The sequence below is a fragment of the Oreochromis niloticus genome, linkage group LG13 (genome assembly GCF_001858045.2).
Source record: "Oreochromis niloticus isolate F11D_XX linkage group LG13, O_niloticus_UMD_NMBU, whole genome shotgun sequence".
Taxonomy (NCBI): domain Eukaryota; kingdom Metazoa; phylum Chordata; class Actinopteri; order Cichliformes; family Cichlidae; genus Oreochromis; species Oreochromis niloticus.
In genome coordinates, this window is record NC_031978.2 from 29,883,590 (window position 1) to 29,911,576 (window position 27,987).

The window sequence follows — 27,987 nt, forward strand, 5'->3', positions numbered from 1 at the left end:
GGATAAAAGGGTTTATCAGCCAAAGATATTATGACGAGTTTTTTTGTTTTGTTTTTTTTGAACTGGTCGCACAAGCAAACTGTAACTTATCTAACAGAAAACACAAGGAGTAGCCCTGTGTATCATCTGACCTGAGCCAGGAAGTGGAAATGTAATCGGTGGTCTGATTTGGAGTCCAGGATCTCATCCCTCAGACTCTCCAAGCAATGTAACTTCCAGGCCTTTCAACATTTGGATCCCATTACAGCTAGACAGGTGGGCGCTGGGGGAGGCTTTCCTGTACTTTCATACCCCCTCACATTTTTTTTAAAACTCAGACATCCATTCTTCTTCTCACATTGGTCTCTTTCTTAATCCCTCATTTATTTTTTTTAATTTGCATTATTTATCTTGTGTGACTGTTCTCTTTTTGTTCCCTCATTGTTTCCCTCTACTCTCCTTTCCTTATTTATGTCACAAACATGCTATCCATCTTTTCATACTCTTACTTTCTCTGGTTCGTACACACAAAATCTCTATCCTTTCAATTTATTCCCCTTACTTTTCTCTTTTACTTCTCTCCTCCCTTGTCTCACAAACTACAACTTACTTTTGACTCGCACATTTCTCTCTCTCCCTACTCTCACTTTGCTTCTTTTAGCTTAGCCTCGATTGACTTCTTTGTTTTTTCTTGGCAATTTTGTTAAAATGTTAAAAACTGACCCCCATAAACCACCCTGTGTGCACTTTTCGGCCTTTAAAGCTTTCCTCTCTTTGTTTACGCCTGTAACCTCTATACCTATCACTCGTTGGCTTTCTATCAAGGCACACACAAACACACACACAAACACACATACACTTTGGCCCAATGCCCATACACACATTTGGACCTGGCTGCATGCTTCTCAGTGTCTGGGGCCTTACTTTGTGTGTGTGTGTGTGCGCCTGTGTGTGTGCCTGCGTGTGTGTGTTTGCATGTGTTTCTGAGGCCAGTTAAAAACCAGGATTTGGCAGGACTGAAACTTCATGTTCTACTCTGTTCAGCCCCCTAGACCTACATGAAGACAAGGTTATCATGTTCCCCCATCTGTGCCAGACACACACACAAATATGCATGAATGTACATGCAGTTTCTGTCCCTTTGCCTTCCACTTACACACGTAAGTCTGTCTTGAGGGCTGGAAGTGTGTGTGTGTGTGTGTGTGTGTGTGTAAGTATGTAAGTATGTGAGTCGGGGGTAAGAGACAAAGGATGCTACAACCCTGCCTTCTGCTGGCCAGTGAGCAGGTCATACACATATATGGTTAAAGAAGACATTATCCAGCGTGGAATGGCTGAGGAATAGAAAAGCTTATATTCAGTTTAAATGACACAAAGACACAATGATGTCACCGTTTAGGTGAGTCAGCAACTGAAGCACAATCAATTCTTTGAGATGTGTTTTCCCACAACTAAAGTTACAACCACATTAATTATCAGTGATATAAGTAAAAAATGCAGTTGTCATCACTTCCAGTGATGATTCAAATTGCATTCATTCATCAATTTGCTAAATATAACCACATCTCCCAGAATGCATTGGGGGAAGGTGCTACCACTCTGTTGTATTGTTAAAAGACACACATACATTTACACCTACAGACAGTTTAGTTTGTACTTGACCTGTGATGAAACTGGGCCTGAACGCAAAGCCTAAATTTGCAATTTGCAATTTTCAATTGCAGATTTTCAGTTAACAGATTTTTTGCTCTACTCTTTGCATTTTATTTATATTGTCTTTTTAGATCACCATGTATATTTTTCTTTATTCCTTTTCTCTTTACTAAAAGGGGTAGCACGGTGGCACGGTGGTTAGCACTGTTGCTGCATAGCAAGAAGGTCCTGAGTTCAATTCCACCATTAGGCTGGGGTCTTTCTGTGTGGAGTGTGCATGCTCTTCCCCGTGTTAGCGTGGGTTCCCTCCGGGTACTCCGGCTTCCTCCCACTGTCCAAAGACAGTGCTGTTTGTGGGGATAGATTAATTGATAAATCTAAACTATCCATAGATGTAAGTGCAAGTTAACTGATTTTTTTTTTTTTTTTGTCTCTGTGTGTTAGCCCTGCGACAGACTGGCGACCTGTCCAGGGTGTACCCCCCCTCTCGCCCTATGATAACTGGGATAGGCTCTAGCGCCCCCCGCGACCCTATAAAAGGATAAGCGAATGGATGGATGGATCTTTACTAAAAGAGAAATAAGTGTCTTTTAAATAAAATGGCATCCATAGTGGTGACTATGCAAAAAATTGCACATAAATTAAGCAAAATCAGTGTTTCAATTAAATGATCATAAACTGATGTTCAAGGTTTGAAAACTTGAAAGCAGCAGCTCTAATAGCCTAGCTGTCGCCTCAACTAGCCACTACATTTAAAAGTCCCTTGTATTTACAGATGACTTTGTTTAGCAGATTGTTTCTGCAACTAGGGCCTTAACCTAAGGTTTTTAGCCAATTTGGACATAAGGACCTCAGTCACCTTATAAGCTCACGCACATTTTTGATGACACATATAGAGATTTAAGAGACATGAAGCTCAAAATAACGAAACGCCATAAACATAACCAGATACAGAAACATGTAACAGAAGTTGCATCTCTTAAGATGCAGTAAATTATGCTGCCAGTGCCTCTGAAACGTCTACATCTCCTCTAGGAAAACTATCTGCTGATGAATATCATCTGATTTGATAACATCATCCAACAAAAGGAACAAAGTGGACCTTGTGGTAATAGGATCTTCCCAGCTTCCAATCATTTAATAACGCATTAACTATGGACAATTTCACACTTCTCTGTGGATTTTCTGAAAGTGAAAGTAAGCCCAGTTGGTTATATTGCTTGATATGTTGCCTAGCAGATAAAGTACAATTAGATTTGTAATACAAACCCTACATTTTATTGTACTTTACTTCTTTCCCTAGTAGGTGATCTTTCTTTTCTCCAAAGACTTGAAATTTAGCAAAAATGATTCTGGGTAAACTGGATACGTGTTCGGATTCTGAGATTAACCACTACCCAAAGTTGAAATGGTGCAAACTATTTTCAGATACAAATCCACAGCAGTGACAGTTCTTCAGTTTGTAACAAGAGTGCCTGCACATGAATCAGAGTGGTTTCATACGACTATTTCTTACTTTTCTGTCACATATAGACAGAAAATTTAGACCCAGTTTAGATGTTTAGGCACATACAGTGGAAAGAGTGTGATGCGCATAGTGATGCAAGACTATGACAGACCAGAGCCTACAATTCTTTAGCAAACGATAGCTTGGATGTTAGCAAGTTTATGACCATCAACACCTTTGGTTGAAGGTTATAGAAGACGTTTGCAAAGTCCCAAATCTGACTTGTTGCCGTTATGTCAGTGTTCTTACATTTTTGTTTCACCTTTCATTTCACATACTCATATTTCCAGTTACATCAAATCAATGATTAATTTCATTTAGCACCTTTTTAGTGCCTTTTGTCTGAAAAGTGTGTTGAGTTGTCACTTCATCTAATCTGCCATGTAAAAGACACATTTAACTCATGCACGCTCACAACTCGAGTGAAGACTCAATTTTTAACACTATTACAAAATTAGAAGAAAAAAATTCTAATTAACCTGAAGCACTCGCACATATACCATATACTGTAAAATATGTAACCTTTGACTGTCAAATTAGTGTTGCAACATAATTTTCCAATTAACAAAGCTTTCTAAAAGCTGATTAAACTATCAATCTCGCACCTCTTCCCCTCTCAAAGGAATAATAGACGAGAATAACTATATTTCCAAGCAAGCTATGGTGAGAGGAAACATCTGTAGCCTCTATTGTTGTATTGTCTCTTTCTAATCACATCTTTCCAGAGAATAAGTGAAAAAGAAATGGTAAAAGAGAGAGTAGAGGAGGTGAATAAAGACAGAGATGAAGTGATAATAACTATGATAGAAGGGACAGAGAGGAGAGATAAATATAGCATATGAAGAGAAGAGAGCACTGATTAGACCTGGCTCAGGAGATGTCATTGTTAATTACCACTCCCTCACCCACCTGCACTACACGCACGCAGACCAGGGATACATAGTATACATGAATACATACACTGTAACATGTTTGAAGATCACACCCATGTGGACAAAAAAAATACAGAAATAATGAAGCTGTGGGGGCATGCAGAAAGACTTTTGCATAGACACTGGAAGTGGCTAAAAGTTTTTTTGTATAGTAGGTAAAATGGGTCATGTTTTCCATTACATAGTTAATACAAACATTATTATCATGTTATCTACTGTGTATGTAAACTGAAATGAAATTAGATATGATCAATGCAGATGTAAAGTTGGAGAAGTCACTTATTTCTGCATTTGACTATGGACAGTGTTTTAAGTGTTTTATGTAACAAAGGGAATAAATTGCTGTTTTTCTTACTTGTTTAATTCCATTTACATGACACATTTGTTGTTTGCGCTACATGATCACCACTAAGTCATGTGATCTAGGTAAGGGTCTTTTGTGAAGTTCAGAGGCTGTATTTCAAGGGTGGATGTAGCCATCACGTTGGCAGTCACTGTTTTTTGAATTCACTATTTAAATCTTGATGTTAGTACTTTGGTTACCACCATGTTGTTTTGTTGGACCCATAATTGGCCATTTTTTAAATGAGTTTGGAGTGCTAAGTTCAGCAGATCCATAAGTTGAATTTGTGCAGTGCGCTCTATATTGATATCTGCTTATCACTGCGACGTAACACACAAATGAAAAACTAGGGTTAAAAATTGGACCACAAGCTTCCACACAGTAAGCCATATTATAGTGATAATCCATTAAAATGTTTTTATTTTTTTAATGGCGCCAACAGCACAAGTCTGCTACAGCTCCTTGGGGAAGGAATGGCAGGTTTTGGCATTTCAGTATTGGCTTAATTTTTCAGATCTTGCGGTTGACACTAGGTTTAGTCCCTATCTCAGATTGCCATGGAAGTTTGATCAGAACAACAGATAAAATGTCGTCATAGATCATTTTCAATTCTTTGAAAAAAAGCTACAAGAACGCGGACATCAGCAGACCAAGGCAGAAGTGAACTATGATTCCCCGAGTGCAATGGTAGCAAAAACCCCAGACAACATAGAATTCTGTCAGATTTGCTTCCAATGACAGCTAAACATTACACAAATGGTGATAAACTGTCTAAGAAAGTATATTTGCCTTCTTTAAATGAATTATTTATAACAGTGATAGTCATGGTGTAGTGTTTCCACATACAAATTCTATGTTCTATGCAAATATGATAGAAAAAACACCAGCAATCTGCTAACTTTATAACAATTTGCGTACCGCCATAACCGCTCAACAGACGACGCCATCTCCACTGCACTCCATCTTGCCCTCACACACTTGGACAAGAAGGACACACACGTTCGAATGCTGTGCATAGATTTCAGCTCAGCATTCAACACGATCATCCCCCAACAACTGATCGGAAAGCTGAGCCTGTTGGGCCTGAACACCTCCCTCTGCAACTGGATCCTGGACTTTCTGACCGGAAGGCCTCAGTCAGTATGGATCGGGAACTGCACCTCCAGCACCACCACACTGAGCACTGGGGCCCCACAAGGCTGTGTGCTCAGTCCTCTGCTGTTCACAATGCTGACTCATGACTGTGTAGCAACACACAGTTCAAATCACATCATTAAGTTCGTTGATGACACGACCGTGATGGGTCTCATTAGCAAGAACGACGAGTCAGCGTACAGAGAGGAAGTGCAGAGGCTAACGGTCTGGTGTAAAGACAACAACCTGTCTCTGAATGTTGACAAGACAAAAGAGATGGTTGTTGACTTTAGGAGGACACGAGGCGACCATTCACCGCTGAGCATCAACGGCTCCTCTGTGGAGATCGTCGACAGCACCAAATTCCTGGGCGTCCACCTGGAGAAAGACCTCGGCTGGTCCCTCAACACCAGCTCCCTGCACAAGAAAGCCCAACAGCGTCTCTTCTTTCTGAGAAGACTGAGAAAGGCCCAGCTTCCACCACCGATCCTGACCACCTTCTATAGAGGAACTATCGAGAGCATCCTGAGCGGCTGCATCACTGTCTGGTTTGGGAACTGTGCCATATCGGACCGCAAGACCCTACAGCGGATAGTGAGAACAGCAGAGAAGATCATCGGGGTCTCCCTCCCCTCTATTGAGGACGTCTACACCACACGCTGTATTCGCAAAGCCACCAGCATTGTGGCTGATCGGACACACCCTTCTCACACACTCTTCACACTCCTGCCATCTGGAAAAAGGTACCGAAGCATTCGGGCACACACATCCAGATTGTGCAACAGCTTTTTTCCACAAGCCATCCGTCTCCTCAACAAAAAGGGTCTGGACTGATAAACACACACATGCGCACACGCACACAAACACACACACACACACACACACACACACACACACACACACACAAACATTATCACTCAGCTTAACTCAACTACCTCAAAGAATTGAGACTGGACTGACTAATCAACACAAGCGCAAACACACTGACCTACACCACCAAACTATCGTATACACCAACCTGTAAATGCTCTTTTGCACAATATTATTACTGGATTTTTTGCACTAATTTCTTTACTTCCTAGTCTTCCTTAGATAGTTAGATAGTTAGTTTCTGTTAATTTATGTTGTAATTTATGTTAGGTCAGTCTGTCTTGTCTCTGCTAGCCAGCTAACTAGGCCTCTTAGTTAGCTAGTTTAGTGTTTTCTGTTAACTTATGTTGTAAATTTATGTTGCATGTAGCACCTTGGTCCTGGAGGAATGTTGTTTTTATTTCACTGTGAACTAATTGTACATGGTTGAAGTGACAATAAAGCCAACTTGACTTGACTTGACTTGACTTATGTCTACAATACCTTGTATATCCTATTGCCCAGTAACCCATTGAATGGCTGTATGGCTATTAAAAGACATTTAATATTGTTTTCCCAATGCTGGTGCATTAGCATTTGATCTTAATTCAGCTTTAAACTGCATGTTTACTGTATTGTCTTACTCCTTGTGTAATGCTGTTGGTATAGTCTCCATTTGATGAACGTTTAGCACAGCCATGTTATACCAAGAGGATAATTAAAAGTATAACTGATTTAAAATTTCAAGAAAAATGCTCTTTCATTAAAACTTTGTACAGTGAACCTTAAAAATGTTCTTGCCTACTTTTTCTCTCCCTGCCATTTTACCACACTGCACAATTCAAAGCCTGTTAGCCACATTAGCCAACCCTGTTTCAGCGCTCAAACGGCCCAAAGAAACCCAGCGGAGTCTCAGGCCTTTCTCAAGCTGTGAATGAAATGGCTTTGCAATTTGTCCTGGCAGAAAACAGCATTTTGATCTTAATGAATGGCAAATGGCTACCATTAGAAGTGAGAGGGATTATTGGGAGGGGGTGGTTTATGGCAAATGCCTGCGTGTGTGTGCATGTGTGTGTGCATGAGTCTGTATTTGTTTGGCATTTTTAGAAGGGTCTGCTCTGAACCTTCATTAAAAGGCTCACTGCAGGACCTCTTCATGGGACCCTCAAAGAGATGGGCCACGTTTAGAAGGAATTTTAATAAATCTCCAGCACACACACTGTTGCACAGAATCATTGCTGGAGTTTGTGTGTGTGTGTGTGTGTGTGTGTGCATTGCTTCTTTATATGACATCGGTTGCACTGAACAGCAAGAACAAGATGGCATCCTGCCCAACCTTATGCATGTGTGTATCTATACCTATAGGTCTGTGTGTGTACTAATGACCAGCATGTGCTAATTACTGTCTCTATAGGTAGAATGTACTCTGTGCTCTCATGCTGTTCTTCTCAGCCAATCACTGCACAGTATTGACATCCCCCTTAATTGCATTAAACAAGGCTTGGTGATTGGCTTATACTGCAGAGGCAAAGAAAAAAACATATTCACTGACAGCTGGCCAGCTAGTTCATGGACCCACGGTATGTGTGTGTCTGTGTGTGTGTAATAATACAACCACCACTACTACTACTACTACTGCTGCTCCTACCAGGAGGGAACGCACTTCTGGACTAAGAGCCATTGCTCACACAAAGAAAACTGGCAAACTGTTGCTTTTGATAGGGAATCTTTATACACTACAGTAATAGCCCAGTGGTTCCCAAAATGGAACTTGGCACTGATGGAATGATTTGATCTTCTATTTATTTTAGATGTAGTTAGATGTAGGATAGCTAAGTCGCTAGCCGTCAATGCAAAGATTTAAAACTGCAGCGGCACATCAGTTTTCCTCTTTCACAAACATGAGGAACAATGAAAAACATAGTGCAGGGTGGTATCCTGGACTTTTGGCAATATACCACAGTTAGGTCCATATATATTTAGACACTGACACACGTTTTGTATTTTACATGTTCATTGAAACATGTTCCAATTATAGCTATATATCGGACATGGACATAATGTTTAGATTCTCAGCTTTCGTTTGAGCTCCTTAACATGTCCCACCCGCTTTTTAAATGGACCAAAAGTAATTGGACAATTGACTTATAGGCTTTTTCATTGGCAGGTGTGGGCAGTTCCTTCATTATGTCATCACAAGCTATCCTTAAGCTGTGAAAACAGAAAAAAACCCATCCAAGAAATATCAGGTATGGAAAAACCTATAGTTTGATGCATCCTGAGAATGAAAGAAAGCACTGGTGAACTCAGCAAAACAAAAAGATCTTGATGTCCACAGATGACAACAGTTGTGGATGATTGCAGAATCATTTCAATGATGATGAGAAACCCCCTCAAAACAACCAACCAAGTGCACTCTCCACTCTCTCCACACTCTCCAGGAAGTAGGCAAGCAATATCCAAGTCTACCATATAGAGAAGACTGCATGAAGGTAAAGACAGAAGGTCCACTGCATGAGGTGTAAGCCACCCATAGGCCCCAAGAACAGAAAGTATAGATTGGACTTTGCTAAAAAAAAAAAAAAAAAAAAAAAAACATCTAAAAAAGCCAGCACAGTTTTGGAAAAACATTCTTTGTACAGATGGAACCAAGATCAACCTCTACCAGAGTGATGGCAAGAAAAAAGTATGGAGAAGGCGTGGAACAGCTCATGATCCGAAGCATAACACATCATCTGTAAAACACGACAGACGCAGGTTAATGGTTTGGGCGTGCATGGCTGCCAGTGGCACTGGAGCACTTGTGTTTATTGATGATGTGACACAGATTGATTGGGTGGTGTTTCATAATACAGATGGACAATGACCCCAAACATACAGCCAAAGCAACCCAGGAGTTTATTAAAGCAAAGAAGTGAAATATTCTTGAATGAGCAAGTCAGTCACCTGATCTTAACCTTATTGAACATGCATTTCACTTGTTGAAGAGTAAACTTGGGACAGAAAGGCCCACAAACAAACAGCAACTGAAAGCCGCTGCAATAAAAGCCTGGCAGAGCATTACAAAGGAGGACACACAGAATCTGGTGATGTCCATGAGTTCAAGACTTCAGGCTGTCATTGCCAGCAAAGAGTTTTCAACCAAGTATTAAAAATTAACATTTTATTTTCAGTCATATAATTTGTCCAATTACTTCTGAGCTGAAATGAAGGGATTCTGTTAAAAAAAATAGTTACTCTTTAACTTTTAGTTAAAGCAATCTTTTTGTTCAGTCCACTGAAATAAAGCTGAAAGTCTGCACTTCAACTACATAAGTGTTGTTTTATTTAAAATTCATTGTGGTAATGGCAATTAGAAAAAAGTCAAAATATTTAAGGACCTAACTATAACCCCAGCAAAAGAAAAGCTGTACCGTTTCCTGGGAGCAAATCATCTGTATGCATCTAACCTTACTGCAGAAGGAGATTACTCCTGATGGGAACACTTCCAAACTTCTCCTACATTTCTACACAACTTAAATAGTTGTGATTGGACCTCATATGCAGAATATTTTCATCTGGTGTTTATTCATGTATTCATTAAAATCTAAATCGATTCTTCTAAGAATCTAAACGTAAGTTTTTGTCCTGGTTTTTATTTGGCTATTGTCTTGTTTCTGTCAGAATTTTTTTTTAAAAAGTGGTCAGTGAAGTTAACACTGCCTTGAAGCAATCTATGGTTCCCTGGAACTGGAGTGAATGTGATTATTGTGTTTGATTTGACAATTCAAGCTCTGAGTTTTGCATAAATGCTGAATTGTAACTGCACATGAAAAAAGAACATGTTATGCAGAAATGGTGGATTTTACACATTATCCTGTTTGTGTGAAAAATGCCCTTAAATGGAATTTGGAGTAAAAATGGAGATAAAAATAAAACAAACAAGCAGAAGATTCACATTTGAAAATGCACACTGTAGGACACACTTTGTCTGTCATCCAACCCCAGGACATTTTCTGCCATATCAAAAGGCTTGCTGCAGGCGTGGATTTAAAGACATCTCATCGCTTTCTTCTTCGTTTTTTTAACAAAATGAAATGAGTGTTGATGAAAGGCAGCCATTTTGTTATTTGCATTGGAATGTGTTCTCCTTTCCAGACTCCTCCTAAACTCGGCTGTGGCTGGAAGCTGCATTCAGTTTTGTATTTTGGGTGTTTTTTTTTCCTGCCACACTCCCACCCTTTGTCTTTCCTCTCTCATCTTGTGATCTTCCCACAACAGCACTCTGTGTCATTCCTGTTTGATGTGCAGAGAATGAATAAAGCAGTCTGTAATATCTACATAAGAGTCTCTTGTTTAGATATGCCAAGAATGAAATCCAGGCACCAAACTCCAAAGACACTCTAAAATGTGCATATGTGAATATATGCATGTGCATACATATAAACAACACACATACACTTTTTTTTTTTTTTGTGCTTTGTGATCACTTGCAAATAGTAGTGACCACCATTTTTAACCCTAGAACACTATCACTATAAATAGTAACACAATCACTAATGCCGGGTGATTTTTACCCGATATGACCAACAAAAAGTACTTGTCATCAAAATATATCAAACACATGACAAATCAGAGTGGTCAGCTTTTACTTTCAACTGTGCCATGTCTAACAAAATGAAAAAAAAGAAAATTACAGAAAAATCTGGAATTCAAGAACATAAAATTCCTAAAAAAAAAAAAAAAAAATGACGCTGGAAAGCTGGTCTTTGATACACCCATTCCTGGGACATTTGAGACTTCCCTGGTGAAGGCACAATCTCCTCGACACACTAAAAGCTGCAGGAGAGAGAAATCATGTAAATGTATTTGCTCGGGTGAAAATCACTCAGCGATAGTGTTCTAGGGTTAAATGACAACGCTTTTGTACAGGTTGCCTGATGGGAGGAAACCAGTCTCCAGACTATCACAATTTGACTTAAACTCACTGCAATCACCCTCAAAGATTTTGGACGAGGTATGGAAATAATTATGGAGGTATGGGTTGCGTAAGTAGCCGGGTGTAGAAGCTTGGCCATCAAACATGAGGAACATAAAGAATGCAATTTAGATGCCAGATACGCCGGGGTGTGGGTTAACAGTGGTGCTGTTGACCAACAGGGTGTCAGTGTAAACTGTGCTGAAATTTCCTTTGTTGTTGGCAAAAGACAAACAAAGACAAAAGGGGAAGGTGTAGCTCCAGAGGTAGAGCATCTACTAATCAGAGAGTTCCAATTGCATGGTTGGTGATGCAATCCCTGGATGCTTCAGTCTGCAGCCAGCGAGATACCGAAGGCCAAGTTGCTGTCCAATGCATCCATCAGAGTGTGAATGTTATATAGAAAACAGTTAGGTAGAGCACAAAAAAAGAACTTTTGTAAATGAGGCATGTTTTAAAAAACACTTTGAATTTTCAGTTAGAGTAGAAAAAGTCTACATAAGAACAAGCTAGGTTAATAAGAGCTTGTTCTTATAAGTTAATAAGTCTTCATACTGAGAAAGACCACTGTAGGTGTGATGTTTGCTTTGCGAGTGTTTATTTGTTATACTCCCTCATTTAACAGTAGTATAAGCTGTATACGCTCAGGTTTGGGTACGCGATAAGAAGCATAATAATAAGGATCACTGAATTAATATCTGGAAGCTTCAGAAATTCTAGAGACATGGTCCATTACGTTAGAAGCCCAACTCTTCCACAAAACAACAGAGATTTTGAAACGATGGATAAAGACCGAGGAGCACATTATAACTCAAAAATTATTTCAGTGACTACCTGAAATCACCCTTTGATTTGTAATACAGGTGAGTAAAACCTGATCTATGTTCATCCTGTAAATGTGTACCTTTTAATTGCAACAGTAAACATCTGGTAAACGTTTGTAGCTGCAAAGATGCAAACATTTGTCAAAGCACATGAACATGAACCAGTTAGAAGCAGTTCAAAATCTGGAAAATGTCTCTCTGTGAAGTTTGACTGGAACTTTCTTTATTTAAAACGCAGAGACATTTAGGGTCACAATCCAGAAAGCAATTAATGTGCTTCCCTTCTTATATGCATCCACAGAGAAAGCTGACTGAAGGGATTGATAACTCTTTGAACTGAGCACCACTACAAAGCACCCACAATGTGTGTGTTGACTCAAAATCCTCCAAAATGGTTTCAGTGAATACAAAACAACCAAGTGACACTTTGGCACCATCTCTTGTTTAGATGTGATATGTTCAGATGTGAATATAAAATGATAATAATATTTAAGCAAATAACTTATTTGTTTATTTGACAATAATGTTTCTTGAAACGTGAGCAAAAAACATCTATGCTAAGCTATGACATACTGACAGAAATACTAACTTTCTAACAACTGTTCCTGTCTTGTATTTTATTGTGATTGGCTTCATATCTACCCCTTTTTTTGTGGAAATTTTATCTAGTTGGCAAATCCAAATGCAAATCTTATAACAAATTTTAAGGTCAAAATCCATGCAAGAGAGCTGATTTACTTTTTAAACCAATCTTTGTTAAGTATGTGGCTCAAGTGCAACCTGACTCTGATCCTACTCTTGTGGCTTGCTGGCAACTCTTTCCTTAACTTACTTATGGAAAGCACTCCCCTGTAGTTCTTGCTTAGGTCTAGAAGGAGGCTGGTGGCTCAAACAAAGCACGGTCTCTATTTGTGCATTTCCAGACTTACCAACACTGCCCATTGACTGTCCTCGCGCCACGCCACACAGAGAAGGCATAGAGGCTGTGGTGTTGGAGGGGTTGTCGGTGGAAATCAGAGGGATCCAAGGGGAAATTAACCAGCACTTAGCTCCACACATGCACACCAGGCCTAGCTAGGAGACAGAGCTTCAGATCCAAGCATGGAGAACATGAAAGAGACACCATTTCTGCTGCCGAAGGGAGGAAATTCTCCCTCACCCCCTCTTTCACTATTGGTCTTTTACAGTCTCTTAATCTTCCTTGCATTTGCTCCCTGTCCTCATCTTTCAGTCTCCCTTCTTCCCTCGCCTTGCCTGCATCTCTGTCTCTTTTCTAAGGAGGTTTTTGAGCATGCATGTGTGTTTGCACAAAAGTGTTGTTGAAAGCTTTTATTTCTCTTTCTTTTCTTTTTTTTCTGGTCAAACAAAATGTCCAACAAACATCAAACATGTGGTGGAAAGGGAGATGTTTGGAGGGGGGCAAAAAAGAAAAATACACTATGTAGTGAACAGGCTTTACAAAGGGTAGCCCTTTGTCTAACATCCCGGGGATATAGTTTTACTCTCACACATACACACAGACTCATAGGTCCCCTATGAGTCAGGGGTCACTGCATTTACAAGGCACTTGGTGTACAGTGACATCATAACAGCCCTCCAGTAAAAAGAGAGGAGTGGGGGGGCTGAGATAGACATCATTTAGAGGTGCAATAATGGGCAAAACATTTGACATAAGATTATTTATAACCATGCAGAAATAATAGCTGAGAACCAGTATTTTTGCACTGTTAAGTAGTTCTAAGTTGTACAAAATGAAAGACAACAGTACAAAGTTTTCAGACGACTTCTCATGCTTTATCACGGTGAAGTATGTTATTGGCATTTTATACTCTATAACTTAGTTTTGATTAAAAAGGGCTATTGCACATTATGTAAATATTTATTGGAATAAATATTCAATAATTTCACTGTCATACTATGTCATCAAAATCATTAAGATCTTTTTTCTTTTAACTCAAATGGGGACTAAAAGTTACAGGTTACATGGAAGACATATGACTTGAAAATAACAAGTGACACCATAAAGTCATCACCAAAGTGTTCACTGAGGTCATAGATGAAGGGAGATATGGCTTTTTTTTTGTTTATAAACTTTTACAAGACTGGACTTTTTTTTTAAACTAGATCAACTCTCAATAACATCTTATAAAGAGGAACTCTAGCAGTGGAAGCTCTACAAACTGTATATTACCCATAATGGAACGAAACGACCTGTGCAGTCTTCGTGTGCATCCAGTAGAAATCTGGATATTCTGGTGATTTTCACAGAATTAGCAAAACTCCTCCTCAACCATGAAGATAATGAAATATCAGCTGATTCTAACATATGTAAGCTTTAGTTGTTTCAAGTTCATTCACTTTCCTAGTTTTAATTGGCAGAACTCATTTACATCTTCAGCATATAAGCACACTTTACAGGCCACAGCCCACAACATATTAAATGTTTTTCAAGTTGAGAGGCTGTAAGTGGAAACAAAACTATTGTGGAGGTAAGCATGGACGACACGGAGCTCTCAGTTCTCACTCCTTCTTTATTCCTCTCCAACATCAACTGAACACATCGTGCCACAAAACACAGCAACACACTTCCTCAGCACTGGGTGTGAGTGGAGCCCTCTAGTCGTCCACCACACTATCATGTAACTTACTTTTTAAAGTACACAGAAGGTGTCATGACTAATTAATCAAACTAGGATCAGAAAAAGAGCATCTTTAGTGGGAGTAAATTTGCATGCTTGACTTTAAATAAACAGACAGTGGTGGAGCCAGAAAACTTTGACAGGGATGCTCAAGCCTAAGCTACAATGGGATTTTCCTTTTAGCTGTATCAGAGCCATATGAGAGCGGTGACCAGACTTTAGCTTGTAGCCACTTCTTGCCACTGGAGTCTTTGCCCCCGACAGCCAACACTGACAAGCAAATAGAAGGAAAGGCAGGGGATACTTTTAATATCATAATGAAGGAATAACTTTATCTATTTGTACTAAATAGCAAATAAATAACAGGATGAGAGAACTTCAGGATCTTGGTTTACATTTTCAGTTTTTCTCATTGTTTATGACACCCCCCTCTTTCCTTTCTCTCTCTCCTCCCCTCCCCTCCCCTCTCTCTGCAAGCCCACAGCCCAGCAGTAATTCTGTGTTTATCAACTCTTTATTATGGCCCTTCGCATCATCATTTACAATGGTAGCATCTGCTCATTGCCTAGCCTGAGCATGGGGCAAATTGCTTTTATAGGGAAAAAACAGCCAACGAGGGGACTCACACATGAACACTCACAAACACACACACACGCGCCCATGTGCACACACACAGACAGCAGTGGCCGTGCACAAACCCAGACACCCGGCCTTTTTGCAGCGGTTGTTAACTCTCATGGCAGAATCACACACAAACACTTCTTCTAACAGGATCAAATGATTAGCTGGCCACCATCGGTGAATCAAAATGAGTCCCAAACCCAATGAGGGAGCAGTTTTGATTTTCCTTCTATTTTTTTTTTAAACATCTACCTGACGCCGCAGTGTGAAAAACAAATATCACATCTGGCCTTGGAGCTCTAATTTCTGTGTTTGGTTCGGTCTAATTTAGCCACTACAGCAACATGGGAAACGGTGGGGAAGCAGAAAATGGCAAGACATCCTGTCTTTGTTGTTCGCATTTAACACATTAGCGCTCCCTAAATGATGGGGATGAGGAGATGGTGAGGTGAACGTGTGGAGGAAAGAAAAATTAAAGCAGTGCTTGTTAAGAGCCATCCTTCCAATTATGAAAAGCTTCATCTTGCAGGGAAGTGGAGTGCGAAGGCAGCAGTTTGGTTTTGTACAGATGTTTATGTATAATTGACATGACAACTGAATGTGAACTGCACTGAGGAAAATGTGAAAACACGCTAGCTGATGTGATGGATGAGAAGATATTCCATGAAATGCTGCTAATAAAGGAACCCTAAAGTGTCTTTTGTTTTTTTATTTATTTTTAAGGTACCTGAGGAATTAAAATTGCTCTTTATAAACACCGTAAATAAATAAGAAAATGGTAGAAGACTATTGATAGCCTCTATCGCAAACTTGCAATAAATTGTAAGGTCCCCAGGTTTACCAAGTAATTTAGGTCCCTGAACATAATGATTGAAAATGTATAACCACCAGCATCATCTCCTAAAGAGGGCTTTATGGCATTTTCTGTTTCTCGGGTTTGACTTTTTCTAATTATATAACAATTTATAAATCAGAAAATGGTCAAAATACAGATTAAAGAATGTAAAAAATTATATAAGAAGCATAAAAGGTTTATTCTACCTCAAGTCACCAAAGACTCTGTAATTTGACTATCACATTTCACACTTACCATTCCAGTTCAATTTCAAATTCGCCAAAATTAGTTTAGTAAGGAATTGAATAGTTAAGGAAGAGTGCCCATTCCTGTGTTTGGGTCATTTTTCTAAAAGTTTAAAATGCATTAGTCGTTTTTAGTTTTAGGTTAGGTTAGGTTTTTAGGGTTAGTTCGTTTTTAGAAATAACAGAACATCAACAACAATTTTAGCATCATAAAAGAAATGTGAATTTTAGAGCGTTTATTGTGACACCAATGTTTTTTGCAGACTAACATTGGGTTGGAGCCTTCCCATTCACACATCACAGCTATTGGGGCTTCAGTGTCTTGCTAAGGATACTTGGCTACAATTAAAGGAATCTGCTTATTTTTGGATGGCATATTATTATGTTTTTAAATATGAAATGAACTGTGCCAGTATTTATAATAATTCAGCCTGACAACTCACACTTGATTTATTAGAGCATTTGAATATTACTACAGTTTGCCGTCTAGGCTCATTACTCTCTGCAAATATAGCAGACATAGAAACTGGGGAGTGATGAGTAAACATCCCTCAAGAGCCTACAGGTGGTTCCCGGAGTCGGTGCAAGGACTGAAACAGTAGGCAGAAATATAGGGTGACATCAACACTGACATGTTGGGTGTAATGCAGTTCTTACCTATAAGTCATGTTCTATGATATGGTACAACAAGTTTCTAATGAAATGAAATATAATCATATAGTATTTTGAGCAAGTTTCTGATGTGTCATTCCAAAGATATTTCATAAATAAAACTATAACAATAAGAGTGACATAAATAAAATGTAAACTAAACTCAATTTTAGCAACATTAACAGTACTAAATAGAATTTGGTGTTTTGTTTCTTTACTGGACAGTTTGTGTTTAGATCACTCCCTGTGCAGTGACAAAAACTCAACCTGTTAAGAATGGATTGTCATGGTCGTAGCTGTCACTCAGTGTGAAACTCTGACATTCTTCTTTTCTGTGTGTGTGTGTGTGTGTGTACTGATGGTGGGTGGCGGTGGGGGGTTTGGATGAAGGATCTTTGACATTCTCACACACACATGCACAGAAACTACATTAGGATGCTGCCTGATGCCATTGCCCAACAGGTCTTTAGCACACACAGTTACTGCTGTGCCCAGAAGCAACTGAATAATGAGTTAGCATTATGTGATGTTCAAACACATAAGTGCTGCATGTACTGTAAACAGCTGTTTTATATTTATCCCAGACACAATCCCCATTCCATCATACAATCCAGTATAAATCCAGACTAGGTTTATACTGTCACAATAAAGTGCTTTGACCTCTCAGTGTTAGATGCAGCTGGCGTAATTTATGGCCAGTGTGTATCATATTCATAAAAGCAATGACTGAGGAATGTATATTTTCATATGGAGGCTCACTTTTATAGCAGGAGCCTCTGTGTTGTGGATATTAGGTTTGGGAGTCCCCTCTGTTGTAAGAAGCGTCTCTGCTGGGACCTGGCTCATTCTCTGCGTGTTCAGATAAAAACACAGAAAGAAAAAGAAATGATAGTTATTCACAAGAGTGATGTTAAATTATAAAATGATTTAGATGTTATTACTCTTATTATGTTGTCTTTTACTTTCTTTTTGTTTTGTTGTGTTTTTTTGTTCAAATCTTACAATCTTATTTTTCTTGCAGTCTTCGGTAAAAATTAAATATCATCAGGATTCTCCTACAGCAAACACCAAAAGTAACCTCGCGGCTCTGAGAGAAGCTAAAGACTTAATTAAAAAAGAACTACATTTCTGTAATTCTTATAATCTTATAATTTAAAATCAAATTTTATTGTTAAGCTTGTAAAACTTTTAGCTGAGATTAAAAGCTGCTGCTGGCATTATCTCTTGGCACCAGACAGGTTATATTAAAAACAGGTTTTCCTTTTTCAGTCTGATGTACCTGTTAAATATTACCTGTCACCCCTGAGACCCCTCAGTTGAGAGCTATTAATTTGTCTGGATGCACGAAAAGCTTTCGAGAAACTAGAAAGACAACTAATAAAATTCATACTTTGGAAAGATTTGGGTTTGGCAAAACCTTTTTTTTTTTTTAAATAAATTACTGTATACAGGTCAAGTCTCTTGAATTTGTATTAATATTATTTATTCTTAAGATTTTGTAATAGCCAGAGGAACAAGGCAGGGTGCCTGCTTTCACCACTTTTCGTTGCTGCTGAGTCCTTTCATTAGTCATTTGTAGTACGCCGATAAGAGTTCTTAATGACACATGGTCATAGATAAGTGTTACATTATGCAGATGATTTTCTTTTATTTATATCTGACCCCCATGCTTTTTTACCTTGTGTCTTCCATACTCTAAATAGGCTTAAAATGATCAGGCTCCCGACTTATTTTGCAGAAAAATAAACTCTTTTCTGAAGAATCAGCTGGCTTGTAAATACCTTTCTGTCTTGCTGTGTGTTATTGAAATATTTTGTGGCCAACTCAACAATGGAAACCTTGGTATGGGTGCCCCCCATGGTCAAATTTAAGTTTTTTTAGTTCCATGCTTTTTAATCAACTCTCTTATTTATTTCAATAAATCTGAAAAAAAAAATCTAGAATATACAAAAACATAGGCATGAAAGGCACCTCAAAGCTTTTGATCTACTGCTGGGCTTCTATAATGCAGCAGACCCGGTTTTATATTGCTAATTGAAGACCATTGTTTCGTCTAACTAGCATATTGTTTTGTTAAAACATAATTTTGTTTAAAAAAATAACTTTTTTCGTGTTTTCTTCAAGCATAAATTAGGCAAATACTTTCCATCTATTAATGCTTTATATGTACGATGTCTTATTCATTTGTAATGTAACTTAAAAACTGAAAACTTCTTTCACCCTTGCCTGAGAAACCTCTGTGGAAGGGCTCTGAAGGAATTTTGTGGAATAACTAAAAGGTTGCAATGTTTACTCTCACTCTTGAGTTCCTTTCCTCAGTTCCATCCACTATTTTAAATAAAATAAATTTACTTAAATAGGTTTTAAAAGAGGATTTAACTGACAAATTAGATAATTGGATTTGAATCATAAATAAAAACATTATTGCCAGAATTTTATTTTTAATTTCCAGAATATTTAAGAAAATCAAATAGAATCATGTGGCTCGGTGTGCACTCATTTCATTCTTAGTACAGATAACTGTAAAGAGTTCTTACAAATAAAACAAGTGTCCCTGTGATCTTCAAACAATGATATGATAGAATTAACACAGAGAAAAGGACAAAAGGGTTCAATTTGGAAGGCTGTCCCTGTAAGTGTGTGTGTGTGGCCCATCAGTGATACGGTGCCAATCAGTGTCAGGTTTTGGGTTGTATCTGCTCAGCGTTTTGAAAACCCTCCCGGTCCCATCATCGCATACTTTCTCTTTCTGGGACGCTACACACAGACACACACACAAGGGAAAGTTCAATCTACACACCATCACACACTCAGACACAGACCTTGTTTATCAGACAGAATCCTCTGACTTGTGTGTATGTGTGCACGTGTGTGGTGTGAACCGGTGCGCATGTAAAGCTGACAGTGTTTCCCTTGTGGGGTGCAGACAACAAACAAGGTCCCTGGTGGTTTTTACTGAAAGAGAGGATACAACACCCTCTCACAAACACAAAGACATACACAGAACTCTTAGATGTCAGCTGCTTCATGCCAGCCATGGCCATCTGGTTTATGTAACCAGCTCTGGCATTGTACATTTGACCTCTCTGGCTGTCTTTGTGTGCATGTGTGTGTGTGTGTGTGTGTGTGCACTGCTAGGTGAGGGGCGAAGGATATCGGTGTACATTTGACCTCCAGATTCTTTATTGCGCTGCCACAACCACACTACTGCAACCTCCAGGGAGTGTCCTCGTATGTCTTCATTTCAGACAGAAGGAGGAGGGAGGACGTGCAGAAAAGAGCACAAGAGAAGCCAAAATGGCTAAGGAAAAGGAGAAGGCAAGAAATCACACTCTCAAACACACACACACACACACACACACACATGTCCTCAGATAGAAAATTAATAACCAGAGAGGATGAGCCTCCTAAGTGACCGTGCTGAGCTCAGGGTGAACCATAAACCATTCCTGTGTTTTATTGAAATGCCATCGTCTTATCTTTAAATCTCCCAAATAGCAGCCAAACTTCCAGAGACACAACTATGTGTGTGTGTGTGTGTGTGTGTGTGTGTGTGTGTGTTTGTGACCTGTAAAGGTAAATTTGAAAGCACTGAGAGAGCTGTAACCATTCTGACAAAGACTTTCAATCACCACTCCACTACAAGTGTAGGAGGCTTCATATGTGCAACTTCTGAAGGTAGCTGAGCGAGCCTTTTGAATGTGGTATTTTAAGAGCTGCAGTGTTATTTTTAATAATAGTATGGTGAAGAGACGTCAGAAAGATGACACGGGCCTTCAAAGCATTGTACGATGGATATAAATTAACAGAAGACTTGGGATTCACAGACATGGTTATGATGATTTTTTTTCCAAAATAGCTTTCACATGTGGGTCATGCCAGACTGAAAATGTTAGGACTGTGGACTTTAAAGCTAGCACTGCATTTGTATTGATATGTCTAAAGACGTATTGTACAAAATGTGGTGGATGAAATAAAAACAAATGAATAGTTGGAAAGACAGCAGAGTGAATGGGTTAATGAGCATAAAATTGATGTAAATCACATTCAGTGGGAGACTCAAAGAATGAGTTAAACTGTTTCAAAGTTATTCTACTAAATTTTACAGTTAGAAATTACAAAGATGAATTAATATTTGCCCTGCGAATGACTGCCAGAGAATCCTAGTTTTTTTTTTAATTTGTGGATTTTACTGAACCTTTTGACAACTTAAAAAATAAATTAAACATTAATTTGCATATATGAATTTAAGTGTATTATTTTGCTATATCCGGCATTGTTGTCTAAATTATTGCTTAAAATTTTATTTTGCAATTTCGGTTTTTCAGGAAACAAAATACTAATGAGGTCTTAAAAAATTACAAAAAATAATGTATCAAGTACATTACAGGGTTAAAGAATCAATCTAGATGAATTATTATTAAAAGACTGTTGCAACGGTAAATTAAGCTAACACTAGCTTATGTCAATACAGGAAAAAAAGATTAACTTTAAAGTAATATTTAAGATGTGAAAATTATATTTACCATTTCTTTGCAGTGTTGCTATATGTGTTATTGTGTTAATTGTGTACCTTATGTATTGTAAAAAAGCACACAGCTGCAAAAGCAAACACCAGTGCTTTTGACAAGACTGGACAGCTGTCTTACTAAAATTATATAAATAAATGTTTCTACATTTTATAATGTGTTTTAATACATATAAGCTGTACAAATGTAATAGCAGGTAATATCCCAGTATCACCTGCTTCTGTGCTACTGCTTGTGTGTTCTCTTGGGTCATCCACCAGGCAACCTATCTAAGGGTGAAGTTTTACCCCCAAGGTGCAATTTTACCCCCAGTGCAAGATTTCACAAATGACCCATCTTGGTAAGTGTTGGCTTTTTGTTTTATCCACATGTTAAATGGAAATATTTTTCAGAAACTAGAAGATGTTATATTTCAAGTGAAGTCATACGCTGAGTTTGGCATTAGAGGTTTCTGAAAAACATTTTCCCTAAACTTGAATGGATCACCAGTGACCTGGTCAATGTTAAGAGGTTAATAACTGGGAAATAGACAGAACTTATATAGTGTTTTTCTACTCTAACTGCAGACGGAAAGCACCTTTTAATAAAAGCCAGTTTTCAGTTTCATTTTGTTGATAAATTCTTAGATTGTGTCGTAAGTGTGCTCTTGTGCTTTTTTATGGTAGTACTAGTATGCTTTTTATGTGGAATTTGTAGACCATTTGCTTAGCAAAAAACACTTGTTGTAATCAAATGCAGCCTTGAGCCCTTTCCGTAGCTCGGTCACATATTGTCAGAAACAAATGCCAGAAAAGAGGGAGATAAACAAATCTAGCCACTCTTCATATTAAGGTTGCTACCAGCATAAATACAATGACAAAATAAACGACAATATCAACTTAAAACTGATATTTTTAAGTGCCTTTCTTTGAATCTACTAAAATACTGGCACCTAAAGGGTGGCTTTAGTTAGGGAGAAAGAGCAGGTCATCTACTAATTGGAGGGTCGATCCCTCACTGCTCCAGTCTGCATGCCAAATATCTTTGGGCAAGACACTGAGTGTGTCTGAGTGTGTGATGGTGTGTCGATTGTTCTCTGATGCATCTATTGGAGTTTGAATGTGTTAATGTAGAAAAACCAAAGATAAAAGGGAATGAGGGAAGTTGCAGATAGTGCTGAGGAAGAGTAAGAAAGCGCTGTATAAAAACCAGCTCATTTAAAGCTTTAGTGCAGGCCCTGTGATTAAGATGTCTGAGAGAATTAATTTCTGTAATATTGGCTATCTTTAGGTCCTGCATGAAACCTTTCTTGGAGTTGTAATATTTCTAAAAAAGAGGCCAGACCTGCCCTGCAGTGCTATCAACTGTTTTAATTATCTGTCTGAAAACAAAGTGTGACATCCCCCCTCCTTTCTTCTGAAGCAGCTTTTGACCTGATATGAAACTTTGTCTTGGAATTAATCAGAAATTTTGCCTTCTTGCATGCCAGTTGTAAAGGGGGATATATCCATCCAGGCATTAGCATTAGAAAGAAAGAAACGGTGGAAATGAGAGGAGAGGAGAGATTGTTTGGCTGCCATCTTAGCTGAGTGTGCCTAGCCAAGCCCAGCCAGGAGAAAAATATAAACCCCAGAGAATAAGGCTTATTTTGACTGGTGGCCAGTTAGGGGATAAGAAGCTACAAGGGTGTGTGCGTGTATACACTTTTGTGTGTGTGTGGAGAGAGGTGTGTGAATCATTGAGCATGCATGCCATAAAAGTAGCCACCCGTCTCAGGTGTATATGTGTGTCCAAATCTGCATCTAAAGCCTTTTCCACTCACTCCTCCATTTCCATAAGGATAAATGTCATTAGCCAGGCAGCTAGCGGCAAGACGCTACTTTTCTCAGAGTAAGTGTGAGGGGTGACTTTGTCCCTAAGAGAGAGAGAGTGAGTGAGAGAGAGGTCTGATACACAGACCAGACACAAATCCTCTTACTCGAAAAGAGAGAGGGGGGGAAAAAAGGTTTTCGGGTGGCAGCTTAAATCGGCCATTGTGGCTCTACTTTAAGACTTCCTCTGATGCCTTTCTGCCTAGCACTAATGTAAATAAATGAGCCCCAGTAGGAAACTGAGTAGGAAATGAGGGCAGAAGGTAGAGGGGGATCGTATTCCTTGCTCTGGCTGTGTAACGCACACAGCTGGCCTGACTGGTAACAGCACCTTTCATTGTGGATGGGGGTCCGCTGTGTAGGCGATCTTAGTGTGTGGATGGTTACGTTATCCTCCAAAGAGGAGGAAAAAGATTAAAGGGAAATTTGTCATAATTTTATGGACATCCTGATATGTTCTCCTGGTTGAGTGGTGAAGGCTAGAAGCACTTTTGTGAATTTCATATTGACAGCTAAATCTCACTACTACACCACTATCTGTAACAGTACGCACTGCACCAGTGATCATCATGATGAGAGAACACAGTTAGGTTCCCAATCACACCCCACCTACAGAAAGTGATTCTTTTTCCTCAACTACTACAAACACAACATAGCCTGTATTGAGCCATCACAACAAACAACAGTTAAGACAATAGCTTCATTGCATTTAAGATGGTACCCCATAAAGGCATGGTCACACCAGAGGCACGTGCAGTAAGTGTGAATACTAAACCATGGAAATTATCCAAGGATTTGCTCACAGAGGGGCCGTAAAGCCATGCTTATGTTTATGTTGCCCTAAATTACATGCTGCTGGTTGCAGCACAACTCTCATTTGATTAAGAACTTACTTTTTTTTTTAAAGTTCCTCCTGAACTCATTCTCAGTAGTTGTAATCAAAGCAATGTTTAGGAATGCCGGGATAGGTTCCTGACATGGATGGATGGCACTGACTAAACCTGAGCAAGTAATTAGCATTTGAAACCTACCATACTAAATTACTGACAAAAAAGGTGGTGTCAAAGTGGTTCCAGGTACTCTTATGCTTATATTTTGGTGGAAGATCTGGTCCAAGGTCAGATGATTGTGAGGTTTGTGTTCTTCCTCACAGTGGAAATGATGATAAATGCGAGTTCCTATGCCTAAAAAACTGATTTTAAAGGGAAAATATAATGAGAAGCAAGCAGGGGTTTGACCAAGTTGCACTGCGGTGACAAGTTAGGAGTGAAAATATGTTGCTCTGTTTGCTTTTTACCATAAGATAAATTTGAACTCATCTGTGGATTAAGGTTTGACTAAGTCATGGCTAAGAAATTTGGCAATAAAATCTACCCAATTCTATAGATTTAAGGACTTTAAGTCTTCATTAAGTGGTCCTCCTATAAATTGATCAAATTATAGCTGAACATGTAGGCCAACCTATAGTACAAAACTGCAAAACAACTTGTTTCTTTATATTTTGCTAGGGAAATGGAAATCAGGTGTAACAATCTAGTGAAATGTACGAACAAAGATGGAAATACTGTATATAAGGCAAAAACATAGTTCAACAAACAATGTGAATGAAGCTGAAAGGCAATATTTGGTATGACCACCTTTATTCTTCAAAACAACCTGAACTCTCTAAGGCAAACTTTCTTGTAATTTGATGATTGAGCATTCGTCAAGACTTTCTTGTCATTTCTTTAAGAAGTCGTCAGGAATAGCTCTCCAAGCTTCTTGAAGGACATTCAAAGCTATTCTTTGGATGTTGGCAGCTTTTTGTTCTGTTCTTTTCAAGATGATCCCACATCGAGGTCTGGGCTCTGGGAAGGCCAATCCATGACGTCCCCATTGTGTGTTTTTTAGCTTTAAAGGGTCAGTGAGGTTTGTAATCATTTAAAAATGATTCACTTTCTATTCACTTTGTTTCTCTTTGTGTAGAATTAAAATTTTGTTTGATGACGTGAATCATGTAAATGTGATAAACATGCAAAAAATAAAGTGGGTACACTCTTTTTCACCAGCATTGCATGGCAGGTTTTTAGCCAATAGCTCTTTAGCTAAATCACCCTGTTCACCTTGTTGCAAAAATACACTTTTATGTTTGTCAGACTGTTTTGTTTTTTTCACATAGATTCAACTAAAGAAATTGGAACAAATTGTGTGTTTTTGTAACAGGCTTCTAGTAAAAAAGTAAAACTTTGAAAGACCTTCAGAAATGCCTGGGGAATGAGACTACTTAAAAAAAATTACAAAAAATCCTGACTCCTTGGAAGCAAAGTGTTCAGTAGCTACTAACTTCACTGCTACATCTGGCCAATAATCAACCATCTGAACTTTTGTACTGTACATTGAACCTTGTTACCTCTTGAGAATTATGAATATTGTGTGTCCAACATTTTAATCAAAATATAGCTTTAGATATCTTTAACTCTGAAACAGTGTTGGTCTTCAGAAAAGTATTCCGTTTTAATCAGCGTAATATATATGGTGAAGATGTGTACAATCAGACATCCCAAGATATTTCTAGACGTTTACTCAACACCACAGTCCTTTGTGGTGACCCAGTGACATCATATATTCCCTTATTAAAACTGCTCTGCTCTGACTTTAGTGCAAACACTACATAAACAGCCTAATCACCACCGCCGTGGACGTAAGTGTAGCTGGAGGGCTCGCATCATCGCACACGCAGACAGAGACCATCATGTACTGTAATCATACCACTGTACCATATTTGTATTACAGACACACACAGTGATGTGCGATGATAAACCACATGCCACAGACAGAGAGGGAGGATCAATGAGCTTAATAGAAAGTGACATAAAACAATACCAGATGGCCAATCAGCACTCAGCAGAAGTTGAATGATACCGTGAGAAACAAGCAACAAAACGATGTCCTCATTTTTGCTTTATAGTATTAGCTCTCATTCGTCATGCCATTTAAAAACCAAACATCTAAAATCTATAACTGTCTAACTGAACGACTGGCCACCCATGCCAGCCATTCACTTTCTTTCAATGGCCTATTGCTACTCTTATCACAGTTCAATCTACAGTTCAATCTGACTGGGAAAAAAAAAACACTGTACTTATTTACTTTTAAAACCGTATCTTACAATTTTCATTGTTATGATCCAGTGTTGTCAGTGCTTTGTTTTATGCGTGACTCCTCCCACCAGAGGATGGCTGTGGGTTTTTTCCCCTTTCTCTTTTAGGAGTTGGACACCTGGGCGTGCCTGCTGAGTAGTTGGGTGGAGTCTCTTCCTGTCCTTGGATTGGATAATTGGATAATCACCTCCAGTATTTAACTACCAGATGACAGCCACCTGGCCCTCTCTCTCCTAACCTCCACCATCCAACAAAGAACCTGTGTTTGTGATTCGTTGCTGTGTAGAGTGTCTTTGCCAAATTGATTTGCAAGTATAACCTCGTGTGTGTGTCTGGCGTTAGTACCTCAATTTTGTAAATAGTTGTAAATAGTTTCGTCAAGTAGCAATCGTGTATTTTGTTCACCTTGTTCATATTCTTCACTGCAGCAGCCTAATAGGCATGAGAAGCCATTTTTGTTGATTAAGTTTTCTCCTGTTTTTCATGTAGAAAGTTAGGTAAGTGAATTGTCTTTTGTTTGGTTTTCATTTTGTGTAGGAAAGCGTAGGGACCATTAGGGAGTTTTGTTTGTTATTTTTGGCACTGCTCACTGCTGAAGCAAATAAATGGCTGCTTAGCATTTTAGAAGATACTATTGTTTGGGTTCTTGCTTGGGTGGTGTGTGAGTGGGCCAACTTCTTGTTGCGTTCAATACACGCCTAGACTAAGAACATCATCTATGAAAAACCTGCAGGGTTTGTTCATACACACTTTCTCACCTCTATTTGAAACACCACAACAGCAACACTCATCTGCTTCAGCCCTGCTCCCATCCTCATCCTCACCTGGTTCCTGCACCGCTCCACTCACTGTAACGGAGCACGATGTCAGACGTGTGCTCCTAGCAGTGAACCCCAGGAAGGCGGCCGGTCCAGACGGAGTACCTGGCAAGGTACTAAGAGCATGCGCACACCAGCTCACCCTCATCTTCACCAGACTCTTCAACCTCTCACTGGATCAGGCAGCCATCCCATCCTGTCTAAAATCAGCCACAATCATCCCAGTGCCGAAGAAGTCTCCCATCTCCAGCCTGAATGATTACCGCCCTGTGGCCCTCACACCGGTAATCATGAAATGCTTTGAGAGACTAGTCCTTCAGCACATCAAGGATTACCTCCCCCCAGAATTCGACCCCCACCAGTTTGCATACCGTGCAAACAGATCCACAGAAGACGCCATCGCCACAGCCCTCCACGCTGTGCTGAGTCACCTAGAGCAGCGGCAGAGCTACGTCCGAATGCTCTTCGTGGACTACAGCTC

At 39.1% G+C, this 27,987-nt stretch overlaps 1 long non-coding RNA gene across 4 annotated transcripts in view; it reads right to left on the reverse strand.

Annotated features, from left to right (window-relative positions):
• LOC106098758 (uncharacterized) overlaps positions 1-27,987 on the reverse strand; it is a 462,577-nt gene that overhangs the window by 226,779 nt on the left and 207,811 nt on the right. For 3 of the 4 annotated variants that reach the window (XR_003213587.1, XR_003213591.1, XR_003213593.1), the window contains one exon: positions 17,929-18,018. This is a non-coding gene — a long non-coding RNA (uncharacterized LOC106098758). Of the gene's footprint in view, positions 1-13,950; positions 15,088-17,928; positions 18,019-27,987 lie in introns of those variants that run through there. The other variant, XR_003213594.1, reaches the window with a different exon arrangement.